The following is a 17,004-nucleotide window of genomic DNA, read 5'->3' as shown; positions in this document are numbered from 1 at the left end:
TGGATAGGTACAGAACTACCTCCATTCATTATTCTGGATAGGTACAGAACTACCTCCATTCATTATTCTGGATAGGTACAGAACTACCTCCATACCTCCATTCATTATTTTTACCATTACCGGTGACCTTTAGATGAGACCCATGACACATGTGGGGGCAAAATGGAGCCCACCATCGTTATCGTGAGAGTCTCCCCTTTCAATAGAGTGGTCGGTCAAACGGTTCGGACGCTACAGACGTTTCCATGAGAAGACCGATTCTCTGGGATGTCTCATGGTCTGACAAACACCACTCCGGCTCTGCCACCTTTCAACACAGATGAGGAAGTGCAACACTGGAGGATGTGGTGGATTGAGACGCATCCAATGCAAAAGAAAACATCTCTTAAACTGACAAATATTGATGGGGATGTTTTATTATGTTACTTAGACTGAAGCACGTCAATCGACTCTAGGGGGCTAAAGCAGGATTTTTAAGCCTTGAGAAAATTGAGATATGGACTGTGTATTTGTTCTATTCAGAGGGTGAATGGGCAAGAACAGGGTATGGTAGGGGGTATGGTAGTGGGTATGGTGTATGGTAGTGGGTATGGTAGTGGGTATGGTAGAGGGTATGTAGTGGGTATGGTAGTGGGTATGTTTGGGGGTATGGTAGTGGGTATGTAGTGGGTATGGTAGTGGGTATGGTAGTGGATATGGTTGGGGGTATGGTAGTGGGTATGGTTGGGGGTATGGTAGTGGGTATGGTAGAGGGAATGGTAGTGGGTATGGTAGGGGGTATGGTAGTGGGTATGGTAGTGGGTATTGTTGGGGGTATGGTAGGGGGTATGGTAGAGGGAATGGTAGTGGGTATGGTAGTAGGTATGGTAGTGGGAATGGTAGTGGGTATGGTAGTGGGTATTGTTGGGGGTATGGTAGGGGGTATGGTAGAGGGAATGGTAGTGGGTATGGTAGTAGGTATGGTAGTGGGTATGGTAGTGGGTATGGTAGTGGGTATTGTTGGGGGTATGGTAGGGGGTATGGTAGAGGGAATGGTAGTGGGTATGGTAGGGGGTATGGTAGTGGGTATGGTAGTAGGTATGGTAGTGGGCATGGTAGTAGGTATGGTAGAGGGAATGCTAGTGGGTATGGTAGAGGGAATGGTAGTGGGTATGGTAGTGGGTATGGTAGAGGGTATGGTAGTGGTTATGGGGTACGGTAGTGGGTATGGTAGTGGGTATGGTAGGGGGTATGGTAGGGGGTATGGTAGTAGGTATGGTAGTGGGTATGGTAGTGGGTATGGTAGGGGGTATGGTAGGGGGTATGGTAGTGGGTATGGTAGTGGGTATGGTAGGGGGTATGGTAGTGGGTATGGTCGTAGGTATGGTAGGGGGTATAGTAGGGGGTATGGTAGTGGGTATGGTAGTGGGTTTGGTAGTGGGTATGGTCGTAGGTATGGTAGTGGGTATGGTAGGGGGTATGGTAGGGGGTATGGTCGTGGGTATGGTAGTGGGTATGGTCGTAGGTATGGTCGTAGGTATGGTAGTGGGTATGGTAGGGGGTATGGTAGGTGGTATGGTAGGGGGTATGGTAGTGGGTATGGTAGTGGGTATGGTAGTGGGTATGGTAGGGGGTATGGTAGGGGGTATGGTAGGGAGTATGGTAGGGAGTATGGTAGTGGGTATGGTAGGGGGTATGGTAGGGGGTATGGTAGGGGGTATGGTAGTGGTTATGGTAGTGGGTATGGTAGTGGGTATGGTAGGGGGTATGGTAGTGGGTATGGTAGAGGGTATGGTAGTGGTTATGGGGTACGGTAGTGGGTACAGTAGTGGGTACGGTAGGGGGTATGGTAGGGGGTATGGTAGTGGGTATGGTAGTGGGTATGGTAGGGGTATGGTAGGGGGTATGGTAGGGGGTATGGTAGTGGGTATGGTAGTGGGTATGGTAGGGGGTATGGTAGTGGGTATGGTCGTAGGTATGGTAGGGGGTATAGTAGGGGGTATGGTAGTGGGTATGGTAGTGGGTATGGTAGTGGGTATGGTCGTAGGTATGGTAGTGGGTATGGTAGGGGGTATGGTAGGGGGTATGGTCGTGGGTATGGTAGTGGGTATGGTCGTAGGTATGGTAGGGGGTATGGTAGTGGGTATGGTAGTGGGTACGGTAGTGGGTACGGTAGTGGGTACGGTAGGGGGTACGGTAGTGGGTACGGTAGGGGGTACGGTAGTAGGTACGGTAGTGGGTACGGTAGTGGGTACGGTAGGGGGTACGGTAGTGGGTATGGTCGTGGGTATGGTCGTGGGTATGGTCGTGGGTATGGTAGTGGGTATGGTAGTTGGTATGGTAGTGGGTATGGTAGGGGGTATGGTAGTGGGTATGGTAGGGGGTATGGTAGGGGGTATGGTAGTAGGTATGGTAGTGGGTATGGTAGTGGGTATGGTAGTGGGTATGGTAGGGGGTATGGTAGTGGGTATGGTAGTGGGTATGGTAGGGGGTATGGTAGTGGGTATGGTAGTAGGAATGGTAGTGGGTATGGTAGTAGGTATGGTAGTGGGTATGGTAGTGGGTATGGTAGTGGTTATTGTAGTGGGTATGGTAGTGGGAATGGTAGGGGGTATGGTAGTAGGTATGGTAGTGGGTATGGTAGTGGGTATGGTAGTGGTTATTGTAGTGGGTATGGTAGTGGGAATGGTAGGGGGTATGGTAGGGGGTATGGTGGTAGGTGCCGGGCGCACCGTTGTGTCAAGAACTGCAACGTTACAACAGTTTCCTGTGTGTCTCAAGAATGGCCCAAAGGACAGCCAGGCAACTTGACACAACTCTGGGAAGCATTAGAGTCAACATGGGCCAGGATCACGCTTTCGACACCTTTTAGAGTCCATGCTGTTTCGACGGAAAAAGGGGAGGGTGGGGGGCGGGTTCCTAATGTTTGGTATACTCCGTGTAGATTAGTATTGGGGAGTAGCTTTAGTGTTGCCATCCTCTCTTTTCTCCTATCACAGCCATTCAACTCTGTAACTGTTTTAAAGTCACCATTGGCCTCATGGTGAAATCCCTGAGCGGTTTCCTTACTCTCAGGCAACTGAGTTAAGAAGGACGCCTGTATCTTGGTAGTGACTGGATGTATTGTTACACCTTCCAAAGTGTAGTTTATAACGTCACCATGTCAAATGGATATTCAATGTCTGCTTTTTGTTTTGTTTTACCCATCTACCAATAGGTGCCCGTCTTCCTCCCTGGGCTTTATGGTTGAATCTGTGTTGTAAATTCACTGCTTGACTGAGGGAACTTACAGATACTTGTATGTGTGGGGTACAGAGGTGAGGTGGTCATTCAAAAATCATGTTAAACATTATTTCACACAGTGTGAGTCAATTTATAATCAACTTATAACATTGCAATTTATAATCTGATTTGTTAAACTTTTTTAGGCTTGCCATAACAAGGGGGTTGACTACTTATTGACTTAAAACAATTAATTTGTACAATTTAAAGAAAAAAACGTTTAATTCCACTTTGACATTTTGAGGTATTGTGTTTAGGCCAATGACACAAAATCTACATTTTATCCGTTTTAAATTCAAGCTGTAACACAACTGTAATGGTATTCGTCGTCTGAAGAAGAGGAATCATCGGACCAAAGCGCAGCGTGGTAAGTGTTCATGCTTGTTTTATTAAAACTGAACACTAATAACAAAAATAAACAAGAGAACAGTCCTTTAAGGTGAAAACACTAAACAGAAATTAACTTCCCACAAAAACCCTGTGGGGAAAAGCTACCTAAGTATGGTTCCCAATCAGAGACAACGATAGGCAGCTGTCCCTGATTGAGAACCGTACCCGGCCAAAACAAAGAAATACAAAACATAGAAAAAAGAACATAGAACCCCCAGGGGCCCAGAGTCTGGAGTGAGCCTTGGGAACCCCCCAGCATGTCATATGACGGACGAGCTCCTTCCTCCACTACTCCCCTGATCTCCTTCCCGATCTACAACCCAGCACGACCAAATAACTGTCAAGGGTAGAGAATTACTTTAACTTAATATTGTAAAGAATTTATGCACTACAGTGTGATTTCATTGTACTGTGTATGTTGTATACACACAGACTTGCATTGTTTTAGGGACTGATCATTTCCTCAAATCATTGTGTAAGTTCCAACCAAACCTGAGTTGCTGTGTGTGTGAGTTCCAACCAAACCTGAGTTGCTGTGTGTGTAAGTTCCAACCAACCCTGAGTTGCTGTGTGTGTAAGTTCCAACCAAACCTGAGTTGCTGTGTGTGTGAGTTCCAACCAAACCTGAGTTGCTGTGTGTGTAAGTTCCAACCAAACCTGAGTTGCTGTGTGTGTAAGTTCCAACCAACCCTGAGTTGCTGTGTGTGTGAGTTCCAACCAAACCTGAGTTGCTGTGTGTGTGAGTTCCAACCAACCCTGAGTTGCTGTGTGTGTGAGTTCCAACCAACCCTGAGTTGCTGTGTGTGTATGTGCCAACCAAACCTGAGTTGCTGTGTGTGTATGTGCCAACCAAACCTGAGTTGCTGTGTGTGTAAGTTCCAACCAACCCTGAGTTGCTGTGTGTGTATGTGCCAACCAAACCTGAGTTGCTGTGTGTGTAAGTTCCAACCAACCCTGAGTTGCTGTGTGTGTAAGTTCCAACCAACCCTGAGTTGCTGTGTGTGTGAGTTCCAACCAACCCTGAGTTGCTGTGTGTGTAAGTTCCAACCAACCCTGAGTTTCTGTGTGTGTAAGCTGTGATTTGATGATGTCAATATATAACTCTGTATGATTATGGTCATTGTCTAATGATTGTTTGTTTGCTCTGCAGTAAACAGTTTACGCCAGCAGGGGTTAATGTACGCTAACAAATCCACCTGCCATGTCATATGGACGTCACTTCAATAAACTAACACAATATTTGACTTCAAACTGGGGGGGGGGGCAGCATGGTAGCCTAGTGATTTGAGCGTTGGACTAGTAATCAGAATGTTGCAAGTTCGAAACCCCCAAGCTGACAAGGTACAAATCTGTCGTTCTGCCCCTGAACAGGCAGTTAACCCACTGTTCCTAGGCCGTCATTGAAAATAAGAATTTGTTCTTAACTGACTTGCCAAGTTAAATAAAGGTCAAATTAAATTAAATTCAAACTGCAGCCTGCTTATTGAGTTATTTCTTCATGGCGGCCATGAAGGGGCCATCTGCAGTTGCTACAACAATTTTTGATTTAACAAAATTCACATACATTTTTATTATTTCAATTCATACATATGCACACACTCACACACTCACACACACAAACACATACACACTCACACACACACACATTCACACACACACACACATACACACTCACTCACTCACACACACATACATTTTTATTATTTCAATTCATACATATGCACACACTCACACACACACACACATACACACACATATATTTTTATTATTTCAATTCATACATATGCACACACTCACACACACACACATACATGTTTTATTTATTTTTCTATTTAACTAGGCAAGTCAGTTAAGAACAAATTCCTATTGACAATGACAGCCAACTCCGGCCAAACCCGGACGACCTGGAACAATTGCGCACCACCTTATGAGACTCCCAATCACGGCCGGTTGTGATACAGCCCGGAATCAAACCAGGGTCTGTAGGGATGCCTCTAGCACTGAGATGCAGTGCCTTAGACCGCTGCGCCGATCAGCATTTAGGGCCATTTAAGTTTAAATACATCCCTAACAAGAAGTAAATGACTTGACGTGTAAAACGAGGTAGAAGAACGGCTTCTTCCAACAAGTCCTCGCTCCTAGCCCAATAATGGACCAAAGGAGACTAACGTTACCCCTGTTCTGTTTAAATGGTGAATTGTCTCTGGAGTTTATTTATTTTTATTTTTTAGTTGATATGAAAAATAAGGTTCTTATGCTTCCAAAACCGTGAGGCAAGTGATGTGTATTAACAGACCAAACTTGTTATGGCACCTTGATGGAGACCACAAACTGATACGTGATGTGTATTAACGGACCAAACTTGTTATGGCACCTCGATGGAGACCACAAACAGATAAGTGATGTGTATTAACAGACCAAACTTGTTATGGCACCTTGATGGAGACCACAAACTAATAAGGCAGATGTATCTTTGTGATAGACACAATTATCTATATCACTGGTGAGAAGTTGTACATTGTAACATCTCAAATTGTTCATCAACAACTCGTTCATCAACAACTAGCAGTTCAGTTTAGCAAGCAATGGCCCTTGATACCATATGTCATTGATGTGGGTAATAATTGCTTTATTGCATTTCTGCTACTTCTGTGATTGATAGAATATCTGCATCACGAAATGAAGGAACATGTTTATATTGAGGACATATGGAGTCAAAACCAGTTGGGGCAAAGTATTTCTGCCGAAGTGTGAAAAACAGGAGAGTCTGTCCTCTTGGCTCACCAAGATATTTTTATTTATTTAACGAGGCAAGTCAGTTAAGAACAAATTCTTACTTTCAATGACGGCCTAGGAACAGTGGGTTAACTACCTGTTCAGGGGCAGAACAACAGATTTGTACCTTGTCAGCTCGGGGGTTTGAACTTGCAACCTTCCGGTTACTAGTCCAACGCTCTAAACACTAGCCTACCCTGCGTGGTTATTTTATCCAATTGAAGTAGATGTTGTAATTACACATCTTCCGCTGCAGGAAACAGTCTGGAACGAACCCTTGTTGTGGCCTTTAGAGGGCTAACGGAAGGACTTACAGTTGTGATCCGCGGTAGACTGCTCATTAACATTGTTCCACATTGTGGATGTTGATGTAATATCTGGCCTGCTGCTTTGTTTGTATCCTGCAGAAACCTGATGCAGCGTCTCAGTGGTGAAGGAGGATGATGATGGTTGTATATTTAATGTGTCTTCAGCTTTTGTATCAACCAGCGCTGTTTTCTGATTTAGGTGGAGGAGAGTCATACATGGTGGCGTTGATGGGTACAGCTGCCGTGTTCCTCAGTGCTTCCAGCCACCATCTCAGCAGGACTGTAATGACTGTGCTGTTTTCTGATTTAGGTGGAGGAGAGTCATACATGGTGGCGTTGATGGGTACAGCTGCCGTGTTCCTCAGTGCTCCAGCCACCATCTCAGCAGGACTGTAATGACTATGCTGTTTTCTGATTTAAGTGGAGGAGAGTCATACATGGTGGCGTTGATGGGTACAGCTGCCGTGTTCCTCAGCGCTTCCAGCCACCATCTCAGCAGGACTGTAATGACTGTGCTGTTTTCTGATTTAGGTGGAGGAGAGTCATACATGGTGGCGTTGATGGGTCCAGCTGCCGTGTTCCTCAGTGCTTCCAGCCACCATCTCAGCAGGACTGTAATGAATTGCTTGATGAATGCCTTCTTTAGATATGGCGTTCCCTCCAGAGTATCTGTTATTCTGATTGTCTCTGTTTTAGTTTTGACCTCCAAAACACTGCTGAGGTTAATGAGATGCCAACCAAATGAATGTGATGAGGGACAACGTTTATGATTGTGCAATGAGAGGCTTTAAGAGAGCCCGCGTTAATCCGGAGGCAGAAATAGACGTGGTTTTTAGGGATGCTGACGGAAACGGGGCCGCTGATGAGGTTGGTCCCTCAAGAGAATTTCTCCGGCTGCTAGTGAGCGCCATCCATTCCTCTGCTATATTTGAGGGACCTGATTGGCAAAAATGTCTTTCTTACAACTCTCAAGGTGAGTTGCACTTTTACATCAACAAAGACACGTTTGTTTATGCCAATATGTATGACTTGAGTATTATGTATACTTTATTTACTGTGACAGCGCTCTATGATGGCGTATACAAACAGGTGGGCCGCATGACTGCTGTCTGTCTGCTACATGGGGGTGTAGAGACACAATATTTTCCAGAGAGGCTGTACAGGCAAGTGTCTGGCCTTCAACCTCCTGTGCCCAAACTGAAAAGAATATGACTTCGGAGAGAAGTTGAAGATACGTTACTTTATAATGCAGCTTTAATAGTTTATTGACTTCTTCGTGGGTAAACTGCATTATGCATCTTTATGTATCCAGGCAAGTCAAGTTAAAGAACAAATTCTTATTTTCAATGATGACCTAGGAACAGTGAGATAACTTGGTCAGGGGTAAGACAGATTTTTACCTTGTCAGCTCAGGGATTTGATCTTGCAACCTTCTAGTGACCGAGTCGAATGCTCTAACCACTAGGCTACCTGCCACCCCTAGTGTATGTCAAGGGGCTATAATGTTACAATATGTGCAATGTTACCATAAATACAATTTACAGTAAATGTGAATGTTTTATTTAAATGTGTTCTGGCCATAAAAACAGACACTGTAGTTGGTACACGTTGAAGCCGTTTCGCCTGACGTCAAACATTAACAAGAGCGTCCAATTGAAGTGTCTGAAAATATTCTAACAGAAACATAAGAGCAGATTCCTTTTTTTGTTGTTTTTATTTACTGGCACAGTGGTTTTAAAATAGTTTTTTAATTGTCGTCACTTTCAATTGATTCATTTGACTCCAAGGACCATAGATTATTTGTAGTTCATAACATTTAGGCACAACTGACATTAAACGTTGCTTTATCAGCCTCCTCCTTGTCCAAGCTCCTCTTCCTGGTTCCCTTCTGCAAGACACAATTGTGTGAAAATGAAGCAGAAGGAATGGGAACCCTATTCCTTTGAAGCAGTACTATATCGTACTGGGCATATGCCTGACGGTGCTATTTTACCCTAATAGGCTTCAATGGGATGGATTTCAATTAACAGGTGTGCCTTGTTAAGTTAATTTGGGGAATTTATTTCCTTCTTAATGCGTTTGATCCAATCAGTTGTGTTGTGACTAGGTAGGGGTGGTATACAGAATATAGCCCTATTTGGTAAAAGACCAAGTCCATATTATGGCAAGAACAGCTCAAATAAGCAAAGAGAAATGACAGACCATCATTACTTTATTAAGACATGAAAGTCAGTCAATCCGGAAAATTTCAAGAACTTTGTTCAAGTGCAGTCACAAAAACCATGAAGCACTATGATGACTGGCTCTCATGAGGACCGCCACAGGAAAGGAAGACCCAGAGTTACCTCTGCTGCAGAGGATCAGTTCATTAGAGTTACCTGCACCTCATATTGCAGCCCAAATAAATGCTTCAGAGTTCAAGTAACAGACACATCAACTGTTCAGGGGAGACTGCTTGAATCAGGCCTTCATAGTCGAATTGCTGCAAAGAAACCACTACTAAAGGACACCAATAAGAAGAAGACTTGCTTGTGCCAAGAAACACGAGCAATGGACATTAGACCAAAGGGAAATCTGTCCTTTGGTCTGATGAGTCCAACCACCGTGTCTTTGTGAGATGCAGAGTAGGTGAACGGATGATCTCTGCATGTGTGGTTTCTACCATGAAGCATGGAGGAGGAGGTGTGATGGTGCTTTGCTGGTGACACTGATTTATTTCGAATTCAAGACGCACTTAACCAGCATGGCTACCACAGCATTCTGCAGTGATACGCCATCCCATCTAGTTTGCGCTTAGTGGGACTATGACCCATCACACCTCCAAGCTGTGTAAGGGCTATTTGACCAAGAAGGAGAGTAATGGAGTGTTGCATCAGATGACCTGGCCTCCATAATCACCCGACCTCATTCCAATTGGGAAGAGTTACACCGCAGAGTGAAGGAAAGGCAGCCAACAAGTTCTCTGCATATGTGGGAACACCTTCAAGACTGTTGGAAAAGCATTCCAGGTGAAGCTGGTTGAGAGAATGCCAAGTGTGCAAAGCTGTCAAGACAAAGGGTGGATGCATTTAAGAATCTCAAATATAAAATATATTTTGATTTGTTTAACACTTTTTTGGTTACTACATGATTCCATATATGTTATTTCATAGTCGATGTCTTTACTATTCTACAACGTAGGAAATAGTAAAAATAAAGAACCTTTGAATGAGTAGGTGTCCAAACGTTTGACTGGTACTGTATATACATTGTCAATTAATTCCAGTGAGAGATCCTGAATATTCCCTCTAGACGTGTACACGATGACGAGGCTAAGCTGTTATTGTTTCTTTTCCTACACCAACGGCGATGGATGTAACACCGCTGTCTGAGGACCACCAGGCTGGAGGAGCACTCGCTGAACATACTTCCATCACAGCAGCTAATAGAAGCAACATTTTTGCACCAATAACAACTGGGAATTCAGTTCAAAGGGACCTGAACATGTATTATGGTGAGAAGCTCATCTCTGGACAGATGGTGGTTTGATTACGGTTTTCATTTGATGGTGTTTTTTTTAAATGTTCCCCCTCTCTAGGCCTTAACAGGCTGACAGGCGTGGACCCTGGACCGGAGATGGTTGACCAGGTAATGGATAGGTTTTATCATTTATCATACACAATCTTCATAAGATTGTTCTACATGTTATGGAAATGTATCTACTGCTCTGTCTTGACTTCCTGTAGATGACACAACCAAGACTGGTGCCAATGAATGACCAGAGCAAGAAGAAAGAAAGTAAGTCAAATTCAGTTCGTACCTCAGATTAAGAAAAAAAGACAAACCATTAATTTCACTCAAAGTAATATACAATATATATTTATTTTTCTTTGCAGACACCATTCGACTCAAAGGCGAGATCAAATTAGCCCTTAAGAAGAAGTGCAGGAGCATACTAGAGGGTTTGGCAAAAAGTAAATCAGCCCTTAACAAGGTCTACACAGAGACTTATATGGTCGCTGGTGATTCTGCCACCGTCAATAAAGAACATGAGGTGTGGCTGAAACCGCACATCTCCAAGAGACCTTGGAGGCCTCCGGCATAAAACGTCAAGATATCTTCAAGCACGACGCAGAAGAAGAACCCATCAGATGTGTGGTGACAAAGGGAGTAGCTGGCGTTGGGAAAACTGTGGCAGTCCAGGCATTCATCCTGGACTGGGCAGATGGGATAGAGAATCGACATCTAGACCTTTTTAATTATCCTTTCTATACGGGATCTACATTTGATTAAACATCGGCAATGCAGCCTGCATGGACTTCTTCAGGTGTTATACCCTGAACTTAAGGACATAGACATAAAGATGTGTGATGACCATAAGATTGTGTTCATTATTGATGGCCTGGATGAGATCCAACTGCCACTGGAGTTTCAAAAAAACATTGCTATATCTGATGTTCGAGTCTGCTACCCTGGACGGTGTACTTACAAACCTCATCACTGGCCGTCTTCTCCCTAACGCTCTCCTCTGGATAACCTCTCGTCCAGTAGCTGCCAATCGGATCCCTCCAGAGAGTCGTGATCCAGTGACCGAGATCAGAGGGTTCGGTGATTCACAAAAAGGATGTGTACTTCGCAAAGAAAATCAGTGATCCGTTGATGGCCAGCCGTATCATCTCAGACCTTAAATCAACCCGGAGCCTCGACATCATGTGCCATGTACCCGCTGTTCTGCTGGATAGCAGCAACTGTTTTTCAGGATATCTTGGGTAAAGTCTGCCCGAAGTCTAGATCTTTACCTACAACCCTTACTGAATTGTACATCCATTACGTAGTGAACCAAACAATTGTGAGTTTTAAGAAGTACGATTCAACTCATGAAGATGACAAAGAAAATACCTTGAAGCAAAACAAAGACGTGATTTTCACATTGGGACAGCTAGCGTATCAGAACCTGTTAATTCACAGAGTGCAATACACAGAGCAGCACTTGAAGGACTGTGGTATTAGTGCCATGGATGCTGCTAAATGCCCTGGCCTATGTGCTGAAGTTGTACAGTCAGAGCATGGACTGTATCCCAAGACACTGTACTGTTTCATACACCTGAGTGATCAGGAGTTCTTTGCTGCTCTGTACGCATATCATGAATGTGAAAACCGCAGGTTTGACTCAGTGAAAGCCTTAATCAAAAAGAAGGATGGAAGCACTTCCATTGATTGTTTATATTTTCTCAAAGGTGCTCTGGACAGTGCATTAGATAGTAAAAATGGACACCTGGACCTTTTCACACGTTTCCTTTTTGGGATCTCTCACGACTCCAGCCGAGACCTCCTTCAAGGACTTCTGGGAGAGACACCCAGCAGTTCAGAATGCATCAAAAAGTGAATTGGATGCATCAAGATATTGAAAGGAAGGTCCCTCTCCCCAGAGAGATGCATCAACCTGATCCACTGTCTGCTTGAGCTGAAGGACCACACCATACTGCAGAATGACAACCAGGTATCGTCTTCAGGCACGCCGCTAACTCCCTTTCAGTGCTGTTGGCATTTACCTTCATGTCAGAGAGATGCATCAACCTGATCCACTGTCTGCTTGAGCTGAAGGACCACACCATACTGCAGAATGACAACCAGGTATCGTCTTCAGGCACGCCGCTAACTCCCTTTCAGTGCTGTTGGCATTTACCTTCATGTCAGAGAGATGCATCAACCTGATCCACTGTCTGCTTGAGCTGAAGGACCACACCATACTGCAGAATGACAACCAGGTATCGTCTTCAGGCACGCCGCTAACTCCCTTTCAGTGCTGTTGGCATTTACCTTCATGTCAGAGAAGCCTGAAGAGTTTGACTTCAGGAATAAACAAACTTCGGAGGACGGTTTCTACAGACTGTCTCCTGCTTTGCCGTCTTGCACTACTGCACTGTGTGTATCACTGTGCAATGTGTATCATTACATTAAGTGTGTATATCAAACATGTTTTAAGTTTGCATTGTGTTGTTCAAATTTAAACGATTAAAACAGCAACTTTGAACTCACTCTTTCACAGGCTCAACTGTTGTCACATGACACCACTGCTATGTGCAACTGTGGCCTCAGTTCTCCGATCTCCAAATTCCTGTATTACAGTCCTGAAGAAAATATTGTACTTTTTACTCCGTACATTTTCCCTGACACCCAAAAGTACTCATTACACTTTGAATGCTTAGCACACATATGTCAGAGTCAAGGCCCGCGGGCCACATCCGGCCCGCGAGAAGGTTTTTTACGGCCCCTGGGATGATCTTGATTTATTATTAGAACCGGCCCGCAGACCGCAGCAAGCCGGCAGCCCGCAGATCTTTTACACGCACCAATACTACATTTCCCACAATGCAACGGTGACGCACCGAGCAGTAGGCTGCTTCATTTCAATATTTATTGGCACAGCAGTCGTCAGCATCACAGTAAAATTAACTTTCAGATACCCATCAAAAATGGCAAAACGGAAGGTGGACACTGAGAACCGGGGTTTCAAACAAGGTGGGAGTCGGAGTATATGTTCACGGAGGTAGCTGGAAAACCTGTGTGTCTTCTGTGTGGAGAAAGTGTGGCGGTACTGAAAGAGTATAATCTGAGACGACATTATGAAACGAAACACGCGGACAAAAACAAGAATATGGACATGGAACAAAGGCTACAAAAGGCAGAGGAATTAAAACGAGGCCTCAAATCTCGACAGGCTCTGTTCAAAAAAGCCAAATCACAAGGCCAGGCTGCTGTCAAGGCCAGTTTTATTTTGGCAGAAGAGATCGCTAAATCAGCCCGGCCATTTACGGAGGGGGATTTCATCAAAAACTGCATGATTAAAGTTTGTGACGAAGTTTGCCCAGAAAAAAGGCAACTCTTTTTAAATGTGAGTCTGAGCAGAAACACCATTGCTGAGAGAGTAGACCAGTTGTCCATCAATCTAAAAGAGCAGCTTGTGAAAAAGGGAAAAGATTTCATTGCTTTATTTATCTGATCATATTGGAATATATTTGTTAGGTTTTCAGTAGGTTCAATTAGGTTCACTAGACTATATGCGTCATTTAAAATTTTTTCAATAAACATTCGAACAGTCCGGCCCTCGGCTTGTAGCTAAATTTTTTATTTGGCCCTCCGTCCATTTGACTTTGACACCCCTGGCTTAGCAGGACAGGAAAATGGTCCAATTCACAGACTTATCAAGAGAACATCCCTACTGCCTCTGATCTGGTTGACTCACTAAACAGAGAACATCCCTACTGCCTCTGATCTGGTGGACTCACTAAACAGAGAACATCCCTACTGCCTCTGATCTGGCTGACTCACTAAACAGAGAACATCCCTACTGTCTCCGATCTGGCGGACTCACTAAACAGAGAACATCCCTACTGCCTCTGATCTGGTTGACTCACTAAACAGAGAACATCCCTACTGCCTCTGATCTGGTTGACTCACTAAACAGAGAACATCCCTACTGCCTCTGATCTGGTTGACTCACTAAACAGAGAACATCCCTACTGCCTCTGATCTGGTTGACTCACTAAACAGAGAACATCCCTACTGCCTCTGATCTGGTGGATTCACTAAACAGAGAACATCCCTGATCATCCCTACTGCCTCTGATCTGGTTGACTCACTAAACAGAGAACATCCCTACTGCCTCTGATCTGGTTGACTCACTAAACAGAGAACATCCCTACTGCCTCTGATCTGGTTGACTCACTAAACAGAGAACATCCCTACTGCCTCTGATCTGGTTGACTCACTAAACAGAGAACATCCCTACTGCCTCTGATCTGGTTGACTCACTAAACAGAGAACATCCCTACTGTCTCTGATCTGGTTGACTCACTAAACAGAGAACATCCCTACTGTCTCTGATCTGGTTGACTCACTAAACAGAGAACATCCCTACTGCCTCTGATCTGGTTGACTCACTAAACAGAGAACATCCCTACTGCCTCTGATCTGGTTGACTCACTAAACAGAGAACATCCCTACTGCCTCTGATCTGGTTGACTCACTAAACAGAGAACATCCCTACTGCCTCTGATCTGGTTGACTCACTAAACAGAGAACATCCCTGATCATCCCTACTGCCTCTGATCTGGTTGACTCACTAAACAGAGAACATCCCTACTGCCTCTGATCTGGTTGACTCACTAAACAGAGAACATCCCTACTGCCTCTGATCTGGTTGACTCACGAAACAGAGAACATCCCTACTGCCTCTGATCTGGTTGACTCACTAAACAGAGAACATCCCTACTGCCTCTGATCTGGCGGACTCACTAAGCGCATGCTTGGTTGGTAAATGATGTCTGAGCATGCCCCTGGCTATGTGTCAGTTTAAAGAAACTAGAAAATGCTGCAGCCTGGTTTGCTTTATAAGGAATTTGAAAAGATGTATATAACTTTTGATACTTAAGTATATTTTAAACCAAATACTTTTAGACTTTTACTCAAGTAATATTTTACTGGCTGACTTTAAATTATACTTGAGTCATTTTCTATTAAGGTATCTATTTTACAACCCCTGTGTTAAGACTGTCTTCTCTTGTATCAAACGGAGCAGATCCCTTGGCTTTAATGTCATGGTAGGGGTCACAAGGGTTACTGCCAAAGCGACCGTAAGCTACCTTGGATGGAAGTTAGATAGTCACCTATCTGTACCGCATCCATACTGTAATGCAATTGTTTTATGCATTAAAGAAAAAAACATCAGTGTCGCTGCACAGTCATTGCATGGGCCACGTTCAGTCTCCAGGTAGAAATGCCAGGAATAGAGCCCGACGCGATTCATTGTTTTACATGCCATAGCGACATGTTTGTTCTACATAACATTATTTCGATCTGAATGTTCCAGAACGTTGTGTCCTGCTGAACGCTCCCCTTGTCTAGGCGGCGTGTGTTTATTGCACAGATCACGTCTACAATACAAAACAGATTCAAGTGTAGACTGCAAAATTTAGCATAGCTAAATTAAGTTACACCCATTGATGCTCGTCATAGGTCCGTGGCCGTTTCTTTCGCATTGGGGACAACAGCTGTTGACGAGTAGCAATAGCCAGGTTTCCATCCAATTGTTGACATATTTTCATGCGAATATTCTCAAATCCGCATTTTCCCAACAGACAGGTGTTTCATTCAAATTGACTTGTCGCAGAAAAGACTGCGTGGTGACGTAGTGCACTAAATACCGTTTGCTGTTAAATTCCCAATGTACCAAATAAAATAAAGATAAATCACTTATCAAAAAGCAATCACTTTTGCATTGGAACACACACAATAGTACTCATCAATCCACGGGTTTAATTAAGTCATCTGTTTTCACCCGACTTCGCCATCGGCCAGGGAGGCAGCCAGGTTCCAAATCGAATGCGATACACTCTCAGCTGGTGCAAAACGGGCGAGATTAATCGAACCTACTCACTGTGGTGAAGCCTAACCTGCTACATTAGTTATCCTAACCTGCTATATAAACAAATGATTTGTGTCGAGAAACGGTCAGTCTCATTATCATCGGAATTGACCAAAGATAAGCACCAATGGGCGTTTCCTGATGTCAAGAAACGATCACATGAAGAAACAACCCGAATTGAGGTTCTGCAATTACACCATATTAGAGACTACGTAGACTACAAAGTGGTTACCTGCACACAATAATATTATGGATAGTCAGATTAATATAATAGTTCGTTTTAAAACGTGTACATGTTTTGCTAGAATAACGATTTCCCCAATAAGCCAGTTTATATGGCCACATCTGAAATCAGGCTACTGATACACAGTGACCATATTATCTTTGCGAAGACTATTTGATTCTGATTTAGGACATATAATGACAAAGTTTGTATGTGAAAATTGTTTCTAAAATGAATACTTTCAGTTTTTTCTAACTCATCTCATTCGCGTCTCGAGCGAAGCTTGCGCTACCGGGTGCTACGCCGATTATGCTGTTTACGTGTCCTAATATTTTTTTTAAATTGCTCCGAAACCCAGGTGTTTTAATCAACTTATGCTTACTTCGATGCTTACGCCGTTTTACGATAAGAAGAGCAAGGTGTTTACATGACTATTGCCATACTCGGCCTTCACCCATAATCAGTTTTAATATCAAATAGTTCGTGTGAATGTAACCGTGGTCGGTGATCGATTGACCGACAACCAATTAGAATGTCGTTGAGGAAACGGTGTGTCGAGTGGGCGGGGAGAGAACGACAGACGGACTGCTTTCACAAACTCTGACACTTTCTCTCACAGTCGCCCTAGTAAGGATTAACCT

At 44.0% G+C, this 17,004-nt stretch overlaps 1 protein-coding gene and 1 pseudogene across 1 annotated transcript in view; one reads left to right on the top strand and one right to left on the bottom strand.

Moving 5' to 3' along the window:
- LOC135531669 (coiled-coil and C2 domain-containing protein 1A-like) overlaps nucleotides 1-17,004 on the bottom strand; it is a 301,157-nt gene that overhangs the window by 51,141 nt on the left and 233,012 nt on the right.
- Nucleotides 7,512-17,001, top strand: LOC135525226 (protein NLRC3-like; annotated as a pseudogene).

The sequence above is a fragment of the Oncorhynchus masou genome, chromosome 5 (genome assembly GCF_036934945.1).
Source record: "Oncorhynchus masou masou isolate Uvic2021 chromosome 5, UVic_Omas_1.1, whole genome shotgun sequence".
Lineage (NCBI taxonomy): Eukaryota > Metazoa > Chordata > Actinopteri > Salmoniformes > Salmonidae > Oncorhynchus > Oncorhynchus masou.
This window is presented reverse-complemented; position numbering and strand designations above follow the sequence as displayed.